The sequence below is a fragment of the Triticum urartu genome, chromosome 7A (genome assembly GCF_056163025.1).
Source record: "Triticum urartu cultivar PI428250 chromosome 7A, HENAU_Tu73, whole genome shotgun sequence".
Classification (NCBI taxonomy): Eukaryota; Viridiplantae; Streptophyta; class Magnoliopsida; order Poales; family Poaceae; genus Triticum; species Triticum urartu.
The window spans coordinates 323,245,460-323,256,442 of NC_141879.1; positions in this window are offsets into that span (position 1 = coordinate 323,245,460).

Below are 10,983 nucleotides of genomic sequence, written 5' to 3' on the forward strand. Positions count from 1 at the left end.
CTTAATGGATTTCTTAAAGAAGAGTTGTATATGATGCAACCAGAAGGTTTTGTCAATACTAAAGGTGCTAACAAAGTGAGCAAGCTCCAGCGATCCATCTATGGACTGGTGCAAGCATCTCAGAGTTGGAATATATGCTTTGATAAAGTGATCAAAGCATATGGTTTTATACAGACTTGCGGTGAAGCCTGTATTTACAAGAAAGTGAGTGGGAGCACTACAGGATTTTGTGATAAGTATATGTGAATGACATATTGTTGATTGGAAATAATGTAGAATTTTCTGGAAAGCATAAAGGAGTGTTTGAAAAGAGTTTTTCAAAGAAAGACCTCGATGAAGCTGCTTACACATTGAGCATCAAGATCTGTAGAGATAGATCAAGACGCTTGATAAGTTTTTTCAATGAGTACATACCTTGACAAGATTTTGAAGTAGTTCAAATGGAACAGTCAAAGAAAGAGTTCTTGCCTGTGTTGCAAGGTGTGAAGTTGAGTAAAGACTCAAAACCCGACCACAGCAGAAAATAGAAAGAGAATGAAAAGTCATTCCCTATGCCTCAATCATAGGTTCTATAAAGTATGCTATGCTGTTTACTAGTCCTATTGTATACCTTAGCATCTTTCTGGCAAGGGAGTACAATAGTGATCTAGGAGTAGATCACTGGACAGCGGTCAAAATTATCCTTAGAGGACTAAGGAAATATTTCTCGGTTATGGAGGTGATAAAAGAGTTCGTCGTAAAGAGTTACGTCGATGCAAGATTTTTACGTCGATCTAGATGACTCTAAGTCTCGATCTGGATACATATTGAAAGTGAGAGCAATTAGCTAGAGTAGCTCTGTGCAGAGCATTGTAGACATATAAATTTGTGAAATACATACGGATCTGAATGTTGCAGACCCGTAGGCTAAACTTCTCTTTCAAGCAAAACATGATCACTCTTTGGGTGTTAATCACATAGCGATGTGAACTAGATTATTGACTCTAGTAAACCCTTTGGGTATTAGTCACATAGAGATGTGAACTAATCACATAAAGATGTGAACTATTGGTGCTAAATCACATGACAATGTGAACTAGATTATTGACTCTAGTGCAAGTGGCAGACTGAAGGAAATATGCCCTAGAGGCAATAATAAAGTTATTATTTATTTCCTTATATCATGATAAATGTTTATTATTCATGCTAGAATTGCATTAACCGGAAACTTAGTACATGTGTGAATACATAGACAAAGTGTCACTAGTATGCCTCTACTTGACTAGCTCGTTGAATCAAAGATGGTTAAGTTTCCTAGCCATAGACATGAGTTGTCATTTGATTAACGGGATCACATCATTAGAGAATGATGTGATTGACTTGACCCATTCCGTTAGCTTAGCACTTGATCGTTTTAGTTTACTGCTATTGCTTTCTTCATGACTTATACATGTTCCTATGACTATGAGATTATGCAACTCCCCATTACCGGAGGAACACTTTGTGTGCTACCAAACGTCACAACGTAACTGGGTGATTATAAAGGTGCTCTACAGGTGTCTCCAATGGTACTTGTTGAGTTGGCATAGATCATGATTAGGATTTGTCACTCCGATTGTCGGAGAGGTATCTCTGGGCCCTCTCGGTAATACAAATCACTATAAGCTTTGCAAGCAATGTGACTAATGAGTTAGTTGCGGGATGATGCATTACGGAACGAGTAAAGAGACTTTTCGGTAACGAGATTGAACTAGGTATTGAGATACCGACGAGCAAATCTCGGGCAAGTAACATACCGATGACAAAGGGAACAACGTATGTTGTTATGCAGTTTGACCGACTAAAATCTTCGTAGAATATGTAGGAACCAATATGAGCATCCAGGTTCCGTTATTGGTTATTGACCGGAGACGTGTCTCGGTCATGTCTACATAGTTCTCGAACCCATAGGGTCCGCACGCTTAATGTTCGGTGACGATCGGTATTATGAGTTTATGTGATTTGATGTATAGAAGGTAGTTTGGAGTCCCGGATGAGATCAGGGACATGATGAGGAGTCTAAAAATGGTCGAGACGTAAAGATCGATATATTGGACGACTATATTCGGACATCGGAAAGGTTCCGAGTGATTCGGATATTTTTCGAAGTACCGAGGAGTTACGGGAATACGAGGAAGAAGTTTTGGGCCTAATGGGCCAAGTGGTGGAAGAGAGGAGGTAGGGTGCGTGGCCCCCCTAGCCCAAACCAAATTGGACTAGGGGGCCCGCCCCCCTTTCCTCCTTTCCTCCCTCTCCTTCCTTCTCTCCTTCCCCCTTCCTTTCCTCCTCCTAGTAGGAGTAGGAAAGGGGAGTCCTACTCCTACTAGGAGGAGGACTCCTCCTCCTGGCGCGCCCTAGGAGGGCCGGCCGGCCTCCCCCTTTGCTCCTTTATATACGGGGGCAGGGGGCACCCTAGAACACAAGTTGATTGTTCCAAGCCGTGTGCGGTGCCCCCTCCACCGTAATCCACCTCGATCATATCATAGCGGTGCTTAGGCGAAGCCCTGCGTCGGTAGCAACATCATCACCGTCATCACGCCGTCGTGCTGATGGAACTCTCCCGTGAAGCTCTGCTGGATCGGAGTTCGTGGGACGTCATCGAGCTGAATGTGTGGTGAACTCGGAGGTGACGTGTGTTCGGTACTTGGATCGGTCGGATCGTGAAGACGTTCGACTACATCAACTGCGTTCTCATAACGCTTCCGCTTACGATCTACGAGGGTACATAGACGACACTCTCCCCTCTTGTTGCTATGCATCACCATGATCTTGCGTGTACGTAGGAAAGTTTTGAAATTACTACGTTCCCCAACACAAGAAAGATCACAACAAATTTGCTAAGAAAGTGCACAAGCTCATATATGATGGATGACATGGTAATACAAGATGAAACAAGGCAATCATAATGTGAGTCAATCCATTCATAAGATGCAAATTTGTTATGTGTGCTGTTGTACCAAAGCTCGATGTTGTGGCACTCCTCGACCTGAAGGTCCATAGGGTCCATCTCCAATGTTGGTCCTCCCTCCAATATGTGTAACATGTAGACAAAAAGAAGGAAACAACAATGAAAGAATGACCCATCCAATATGCGTATGTGAGAATGGCCCAAAGGGAATGAAGTCACCTTTAGAAATGTCTCAAGGATGTTGGAGTTGCGCATCTTGTATGCCTTCATATAACCAATATGTCTTGTGATGGTACCACCTTGTGAATCCTTCAAAACGAAAGAACATGACAAACACTCGGAAAAACAAATGAGGTTAGCGGAAGTGCAAACCAATCATTCGTGGGGTAAGATACCCAACAAGTGTATGTGAGGGAGTCCTGGATTAGGGGGTCTCCGGACAGCCGGACTATATCCTTTGGCCGGACTGTTGGACTATGAAGATACAAAATTGAAGACTTCGTCCCGTGTCCGGATGGGACTCTACTTGGCGTGGAATGCAAGCTAGGCAATACGGATATGTATATCTCCTCCTTTGTAACCGACCTTGTGTAACCCTAGCCCCCTCCGATGTCTATATAAACTGGAGGGTTTTAGTCCGTAGGACAACCGACAATCATACCATAGGATAGCTTCTAGGGTTTAGCCTCTCCGATCTCGTGGTAGATCAACTCTGCTACTACTCATATTATCAAGAATAACCAAGCAGGACGTAGGGTTTTACCTCCATCAAGAGGGCCCGAACTGGGTAAAACATCGTGTCCCCTGCCTCCTGTTACCATCCGCCTTAGACGCACAATTCGGGACCCCCTACCCGAGATCCGCCGGTTTTGACACTGACATTGGTGCTTTCATTGAGAGTTCCTCTGTGTCGTCGCCGTTAGGCTTGATGGCTCCTTCGATCATCGATAGCGATGCAGTCCAGGGTGAGACTTTTCTCCCCGGACAGATCTTTGTATTCGGCGGCTTCGCACTGCGGGCCAACTCGCTTGGCCATCTGGAGCAGATCGAGAGTTACGCCCCTGGCCACCAGGTCAGGTTTGGAAACTTAAACTACACGGCCGATATCCACAGAGACTTGATCTTCGACGGATTCGAGCCCCTGCCTAGTGTGCCACACGACCACGATGAGCATGATTTAGCTCTGCCATCGAACAGTGTCCAGGAGATCACGCCGGCAACCGCTCCGACCCTCAATTCGGAGCCAGCTGCGCCTTCCATGGGTGGGTGGATAGACCCCGCCACGGAGGCCGCACTCTCATCGGCGATCGAGCCGAGTATCGACCTTACCCTTCATGAGAGCCGTGACGCCGAACTACCGGATTCCTCCCTGGCCACGGACCCTCAACCGCCTGCGCTCGTGCCTATCGAATCCGATTGTGCGCCGATCATGGAGTTTACCTCCGCGGATATCTTTCAGCACTCGCCCTTCGGCGACATACTGAACTCATTAAGGTCTCTCTCCTTGTCAGGAGAATCCTGGCCGAACTATGACCGGCAGGATTGGGATGCGGATGACAGAAAAAATTCGCCACCCACCCACCACCCACTTAGTAGCCACTATCGATGACTTAACCGACATGCTCGACTTCGACTCCGAAGACATCGACGGCATGGACGACGATGCGGGAGGCGAAGAGGAACCACTGCCCACCGGGCACTGGACAGCCACCCCATCATATGATATATACATGGTGGACACACCCAAAGAAGGCAATGGCGATGAGACAGCGGAGGATGACCCCTCCAAGAAGCAACCCAAGCGCCGGCGTCAGCGGCGCCGCTCTAAGTCTCGCCAAAGCAAAAGCGGTGACCCCGACACAGGAGATAATAGCACTCCGGACAGTGCCGAAGACGACAACAATCCCCTCCAGCAAGATCTAGGGCAGGAGGATGGAGAAGCCAGCCCTCCAGAGAGAGCGGCAGATGGAGAGGCGGAGGATGATAATTACATGCCTCCCTCCGAAGACGAGGCAAGCCTCGACGATGACGAATTCGTCGTGCCTGAGGATCCCGTCGAACAAGAGCGCTTCAAGCGCCGGCTTATAGCCACGGCAAATAGCCTTAAGAAAAAGCAACAACAGCTTCAAGCTGATCAAGATTTGCTAAATGACAGATGGACTGAAGTCCTTGTGGCCCAGGAATATAAACTCGAACGCCCCTCCAAGAGTTACCCAAAGCGTAGGTTGCTACCCCGACTGGAGGAGGAAGCTCTCAAACCTACATCTCCAGCATATGATGCGGCTGACCGTCCACCTCGTGGCCGTGATAGAGAGGCATTTCAGCCAAAAGCTCAGCCCGCACTCCTACACCACTCAAATAAAAATGTCAAGGCATGGGGAAATACGCCAGACCTACGAGACGTATTGAAGGACAAAGCAAAACATGCAAGATCGATCTATGGACCACGAGGGCGCGCCACTATGCGAGACGATAACTGTCACGCCGGATACAGTAAAAGTAGGTCCGGCCGGGCCGAACACAGCGGGCAAGACTCATTTTAGTCGCATCGCGATATAGCCCAGTATAGAGGCGCCGCACACCCCCTATGCTTCACAGACGAAGTAATGGATCACCAAATCCCAGAGGGTTTCAAACCCGTAAATATCAAATCATATGACGGCACAACAGATCCTACGGTATGGATCGAGGATTTCCTCCTGCACATCCACATGGCCCGCGGTGATGATCTACACGCCATCAAATACCTCCCACTCAAGCTCAAAGGACCAGCTCGGCATTGGCTCAACAGCTTGCCAGCAGAGTCCATTGGCTGTTGGGAAGATCTGGAAGCCACATTCCTCGACAACTTCCAGGGCACTTATGTGCGACCGCCAGATGCCGATGACTTGAGCCACATAATTCAGCAGCCAGAGGAATCGGCCAGGCAATTCTGGACACGGTTCCTAACAAAGAAGAATCAAATCGTCGACTGTCGGATGCAGAGGCCCTAGCAGCTTTTAAGCATAACATCCACGATGAGTGGCTCGCCCGGCACCTTGGCCAGGAAAAGCCAAAATCTATGGCAGCCCTCACGACACTCATGACCCGCTTTTGTGCGGGAGAAGACAGCTGGCTGGCTCATAGCAATAACATATCAAAGAACCATGGTACTTCGGATACCAAGGATGGCAATGGCAGGTCACGTCGCAACAAACACAAGCACCGCATTAACAGCGACAATACAGAGGATATGGCAGTCAATGCCGGATTCAAAGGCTCTAAACCCGGTCAGCGGAAAAAGCCAATTAAAAAAAGCACTCCAGGCCCGTCCAGTCTGGACCGTATACTCGATCGCTCGTGTCAAATACACGGCACCCCCGACAAGCCAGCCAACCACACCAACAGGGATTGTTGGGTGTTCAAGCAGGCCGGCAAGTTAAATGCCGAAAACAAAGATAAGGGGTCGCATAGCGATGATGAGGAGGAGCCCCGGCAGCCGAACACCGGAGGACAGAAGAGGTTCCCCCCACAAGTGCGGACGGTGAGCATGATATACGCAACCCACATCCCCAAGAGGGAGCGGAAGCGTGCGTTAAGGGACGTATACGCGTTGGAGCCAGTCACCCCAAAGTTCAACCCATGGTCCTCTTGCCCGATCACCTTCGATCGCAGGGACCACCCCACTAGTATCCGTCATGGTGGATTCGCCGCACTGGTTCTAGACCCAATCATTGACGAATTTCACCTCACTCGAGTCCTTATGGACGGCGACAGCAGCCTAAACCTGCTTTACCAGGACACAGTGCGCAAAATGGGTATAGACCCCTCAAGGATCAAACCCACAAAAACGACCTTAAAAGGCGTCATACCAGGTGTAGAGGCCCATTGCACAGGCTCAGTCACACTGGAAGTGGTCTTCGGATCCCCGGATAACTTCCAAAGTGAGGAGTTAATCTTCGATATAGTCCCGTTCCGAAGTGGCTATCATGCACTGCTCGGGTGAACCGCATTTGCGAGATTCAATGCGGCACCGCATTATGCATACCTCAAGCTCAAGATGCCAGGACCCCGGGGGGTCATCACAGTTAATGGAAACACAGAGCGCTCTCTCCGCATGGAGGAGCACACTGCGGCCCTCGCAGCAGAAGCACAAAGCAGCCTCTTAAGGCAATCCACTAGTTCGGCGATTAAGGACCCGGACACCTTCAAGCGCGCCCAGAGTAATCGGCAACAAGACCGCCTGGCACGTTCCGAGCTCGCATAGCAATGCGGCCCCCACCCCAGTCCCAGCCAAATGGCGAAATCCGTGCCGCGCGTACATAATTATGCATTGAAAATACCATGGGCATAGGTGGGGAGGGGGGCACGACTACGGCACGCCCCAAGACGCGGCTCAACCGCACTAGGGGCTTCCCGCTTTGTTATTTTTCTCTCTTTCAGGACTTTAATCTCTGGAAACCCTGTCCGGCAGTATGATTGCCGACCACATGATGCAGCAATCAAGGAGGCAGAAAGCTACGTCGCACCACGGAACTCCCAGGTGGATTATGATAACGAGTGAAATACTTGCTTTAATGCCATTCCTCAGCTTGCCCTTGGAGGGGACATGTCAAATAGTCCTACTTTTTGCTTATCGCACTACTTGTATCATTTTGCTTTAACGCACCTTTTTGAATAAACAATGCATAGCACTAGACTATTATCTCATTCTTTATTCTTCCTTTTTTATATATATATATGTTCATTTCATGACATCCAGCACCCGTACACTCTGGTACGGCTAATACGCTAGGGGCTTAAGCATACCCCATAATACGGCGTGAGAAGTCCGAACACTTTAGACAGTGCGGCACCCGAACTTATAGCATTATATGCATCAGCTCCGAATCATGTCTTGGGTCAATAGTTGGGTTTGCCCGGCTCCCATGTTTTGGTACCTTACGTTACGCTATATCAGCTAAGGTAGCACTGGGAGAACTACTGTGATTGTGCCCCGGTTCAGCTGGGCTAAGCACCTCAGTAGAGAAAGCTAAAACTGACTGTCATGATAAGGCGAGAGACTGGTCGCTGTTCGAGAGGTTTCGAGTCCCTAAAGACTTATGCCGCTTAGAGCAAGGAGTCGGCTTTGTCCGGCTTAAGGCGTGTATAGCGCCCCAAATTCGGCCTTTCGAATACTAGGGGCTTCATCAAAATTTAAAATTATAGAATTCTATGGCTAAGTGAGAGTGATAAAGCATTATAGTCCGATTGCCTTGTTCATTGCGCTGAGCACCTCCCTCGAAGGACCCAAAAATGGGAACAAGAGTGCTCAGGTTTATCCCGAACACCCCAGCACTCGTGGCATGGGGGCAGAAGCCGACGACTAGCCATCTCTCAGATTTGATAAACAGCCGAACAGAAGGTAATATTTTAAATTCAAACAAGCGTTGCATAGCGCATATGAACAAGTTTTCATACCACAGGATCACACAAGCAAGTTCATTCAAATATTACATCTTTCGCACACTCGTCCGCTACAAGACGGGCACCCTTCAGGACACCCTCATAATACATCTCGGGGTGGCGATGCTCCTTGCCCTGCGGCGGCCCCTCCTTCACCAGCTTCTCGGTGTCCATCTTGGCCCAGTGCACCTTCGCACGGGCGAAAGCCCGGCGTGCACCCTCGATGCAGACGGACCACTTGATGACTTCCAGCTGTGGGCAGGCATCCACAAGACGCCTCACCAGGCCGAAGTAGCTATTGTGAAGGGCGTCGCCAGGCCACATCCGGACTATAAAGCCCTTCATGGCCTGTTCGGCCGCCTTGTGCAGCTCGACCAGTTGCTTCAGCTGGTCGCTCATAGGCATCGGGTGTTCGGTCCCAGTATACTGAGACCAGAACAGCTTCTCCATCGATCTTCCCTCCTCGGCCTGGTAAAACTTTGCGGCATCCGACACGCTGCGGGGCAAATCTGCGAATGCTCCTGGAGAGCTCCGGACTCGGGTAAGTAACAAGTAATTTACTTTCACATGCTTGCTTTGCATATTGAATGCCTTACCCGCCGCTATCTTCCTCATCGCCTCAATCTCCTAGAGGGCCTTTTGGGCTTCAGCCTTGGCACTCTTTGTGCTCTCAAGGGCCGCGGCAAGGTCAGACTCTCGCGTCTTCAAGTCAAGCTCCAACGCCTCGTGATTCGTCACGAGAGCTTGGAGCTCTTGCTGCACCTCTCCCACCCGTGCCTCTTGCTTTTCCCGCTCGGTGCACTCTTGGGCCGCTTTGTTTTCGGCCTCGGACAATGCTTGCTTCAGGGTCGCCACTTCGGTCGTGGCCCCTGGCAAATTCATAATGATCCTGTCATTTTGCAATCACATCTTTTTTTTGCATATATATATATCTATGGACAAGGTATTACTTACCTTTGTTCTCCTCGAGCTGCCTCTTGGCAAGGCCGAGCTCTTTCTCGGACCCCTCGAGGTCCTGCTTCAGCACGGCGACCTCCGTAGTCAGTGCGGCAGAGGCCAGCAGCGAAGCCTGCATACGCATATAGACATACTTATATTAGACTCCTGCAGATATTATTTGATCCTCTATTCGACTTTTCTTTGTGAACACCAAACAGAGCATCAGGGGCTACTGTCTATGCGGTAATATTTTCCCTATATTTTAAATACTTACCTCAAAGCCTGTTAGAAGGCTGGCACAGGCTTCAGTCAGTCCGCTCTTGGCGGACTGAACCTTCTTGATCACCGCACTCATAATAGTGCGGTGCTCTTCGTCGATGGAAGCGCCGCGAAGCGCTCCCAGCAGGTTGTCCGGTGCCTCTGGATGGATAGAGGTCACCGGCATGGGCATCTTACCCCTTTTGGAAGGGGGCCGCCTGCCCGAGTCCGGAACCACTGGAGGTTCCGGCGCGGTGTTCGGCTGAGAACCGAACTTGGAGCCCCCGGGAGCCTTGCTTCCTTTGCTCCTAGAGTCCGGAAGGTCGCCTTGAGGTACCACCGGGACTGTCTCCCCCCGGCTCGGTGCCCCTTGAGACAATACCTCGGCGTTGTCCGTAGGGCAAGGGGAGGAGGCGGTCGAAAGTGGATCGCTATCCATATCCGACGAATCCAAGGAGCCGTCCGACAAGGATATGTCGATACGGGTTTGGGGAGGTCTGCATAATCATATTCGGCGTTAAGGGAAGCAGTGCGACAAAGGTATGCTATGAGTTACTCTGGTATCCGAATACTTACGACTTCACCAGGGGCTTGGCCCTGAGCAGCCACTCGTCTTCGCCTTCGGCGGCGGTGGTGGAGTAGTCCGGAAGGAGAGTCCTTCCCTTCTTGGACCCTTCGGCCTCCCTGGTTGGGGCGGCCTTCCTTTTCTTGTCTCCCCCGGCTGGAGGGGGAGCATCTTCATCTTCCTCCTCCTCATCTTCATGAGAGGAGTGCGTCGCGGAGTTATTGGACGATGAGTCCGATACCACCTGGCGCCGGGAACTCTTGAGGGTTCCCTTGGCCTTCTTCTTAGTATTCTCCGGCACCTTATAAGGAGCCGGAGTCATCATCTCCGTCAGGAGAGCGTCCGCAGTGTCTTCCGGTAGAGGGGCCGGACAGTCAATCTGCTCCGATGCCTCCACCCATTCCTGTCAAAGGCATGGGAGCTCAGACCCCGCACATGGTTAAGCTATAGGAAATAAATATCCTACTAGATGTACATAACTTACCGGATTCGCGGGGCGCTTCGCGCTTAGCCCGCGGTCCTTGGTGAGAGAGGGGGGGACCTCGGCGCCCTTGAACAACACCCTCCAGACGTCTTTGTGCATCGTGTCAAAGAGCTCGCTTAGAGTCTGGTGCCGGGCCGGGTCGAACTCCCATAAGTTAAAATCCCGTTGTTGACACGGGAGGATCCGACGGAAGAGCATGACCTGGACTATGTTGACAAGCTTAAGTTTCTTGCTTGTCATGTTCCGGATACACTTCTGGAGTCCGTCCAGCTCCACCGATGAACCCCAGGACATGCCCTTCTCCTTCCAGGAAGTGAGCCGTGTGGGGATTCCGGATCGAAACTCGGGGGCCGCCACCCAGTTGGTGTCGCGCGGCTCGGTGATGTA